The sequence below is a fragment of the Diceros bicornis genome, chromosome 31, assembly GCF_020826845.1.
Source record: "Diceros bicornis minor isolate mBicDic1 chromosome 31, mDicBic1.mat.cur, whole genome shotgun sequence".
Classification (NCBI taxonomy): domain Eukaryota; kingdom Metazoa; phylum Chordata; class Mammalia; order Perissodactyla; family Rhinocerotidae; genus Diceros; species Diceros bicornis.
Window position 1 is genome coordinate 13,576,559 of NC_080770.1, and position 2,061 is coordinate 13,578,619.

Consider the following 2,061-nt stretch of genomic DNA (forward strand, 5'->3'; position numbering starts at 1 on the left):
AAAAAATGCCTATATTTCTACTTTCTTATTACGTCTGAACATGATTTTTAGTGTGTTTCTAGCATATTTAGATAGCCTGGCAAACCTAATTGGTGTTGGGGATTGGTAAGAATATTATTACCTGATGTTTTTATTTTTTTTATTTTGTTGTAAGGGAGACAGATAAAGATCATAGGTTACATGGTAACCTTCCTTTAAAAACCTAAGATGCTTTCAGTTACCCTCCTCCCATTTTAACTACAAAACAGAATTATAAATTTCAGTAGAAACACTGCAATTTATCTTCTTCATCACAGCTATCCCTAGGCATATGCAGCTTTTTTAAGAGACTTCATGGGGCCAGTTTGGCCTTAAGCTGCCTTCATGGTTAGTATTTCCTTAGCTCTAATTTATATCTCACAGTTTCTCTCTTCAAAGGAGATGGGGTAAAGTTGGTCATTCGTTATAGTAAATTCATGTTGATTATTTCAGGCTTGAGTATCATTTTTACTCAAATTCTCAAAAGATTCAGCTTTCTCTCGCTTTCTCCACCATTGTGGTGTGTGCGGTTGACTCTTCCTCACCATGTCTTCTCACAAGACTTTCAGGATCAGACAATTCCTGGCCAAGAAACAAAAGCAGAATGTTTCATTCCCCAGTGGATTCAGATGAAAACTGGTAATAAAATCAGGTACCATTCCAAGAGGAGACATTGGAGAAGAGCCAAGCTGGGTCTATAAGGAATCGCACATGAGAAGGCACACATATTTATATGGTTTCAGGGTCACTAGTGTCTTACCAAATCAAGCTGCAAACATCACTATCTGGACAGTTGATCATGTTTTATTGGGAAAATGATTTTTCTCTTTGTTTCTAGGCCTCCACACTAGTAGATTGGTTCAGTAATAAATATGTGAGAACTTCTGGGGAAAAAATTCAGCAAATAAGTAGAAGAAGGCAGGAAAAAGAAAAGTTAAAAATGGTAGAGGGTGGGCCGGCCCCATGGCATAGTGGTTAAGTGCGTGCGCTCCACTGCTGGCGGCCCGGGTTCGGATCCCGGGCGCGCGCTGACCACTGCTTGTCAGGCCATGCTGTGGTGGCGTCCCACATAAAGTGGAGGAAGGTAGGCACAGATGGTAGCTCAGGGCCAGTCTTCCTCAGCAAAAACAGGAGGATTGGCATGGATGTTAGCTCAGGGCTGATCTTCCTCACAAAAAAAAAAATAAAAAACTAAAAAAAAATGATAGAGGGAGATAATACAACATTACTGGCTGCCTACTTACATAAAGCTTATTTTTTCCTGGTGGGTGGACAGGCTCCTAGAGGTTAAAGAGCTTGCCCGAGGTCACAAGTGATGCTAGTGAGCAGCAGAGCAGGGGACTCACACAGCATATTCTTACTGCTATGAGGGAATAAAACCATCTTCTGCTAAAAGGTTTATTCTCACCTCCTACATGAAAAAACATAAGGTCTCATGAGATAGGTCTGCCTTGTTAGACTAGAACTGGCCCAGGGGTGCCCTTGCATTCCCAGAAGACTAGATTCAGAACGTCAGAAGTGGTCCAGCACTCACATCTAAGTTGTGAGGGACTGAAGCTGTGAGAGGGCAGTGATTTGCCTAAGTCCCACAGCTGGTTAGTGGTAAGGCCAAGAACGGAACTCAGGTTTGTATGCTCTCTGCTTCTCTTTCGGTTGTAGTTCTCCACCACATTTTGTGAAATACTAGCCCTAGTCCAGACAATGTAAGTATTATGTTTTTATGAGAAAAGGACTGAGTTTAAGAAGTAAATGCTTCTACTTTGAATATAACAATATTGAATATAACAATAGCTTGCAATAACTACCAACTGCATTTTGAGTCTTGTAGTATATACCAGATACTGTTTGTTCTAGGTGCTTAAAAAGTCACTTTTAAGACTCAGGGTAAATGAGATCGATATTTAACGTACCTTGCTGCTAATGTATGTCAAAAACAAATTAGGTGATGCACTAAATTTGCAACAATATGGCACGGAGTTAAAAACTGACGTTAACGTATGTAATCTTATATAAGAAAAAGAAGACCTCGACAAATAAGTAACA

The 2,061-nt window shown here is 40.1% G+C and overlaps 1 pseudogene; it reads left to right on the plus strand.

Annotated features, from left to right (window-relative positions):
- Positions 1-153: 153 nt before the first annotated feature.
- On the plus strand, positions 154-997 carry LOC131395539 (large ribosomal subunit protein eL39-like; annotated as a pseudogene).
- Positions 998-2,061: the final 1,064 nt, after the last annotated feature.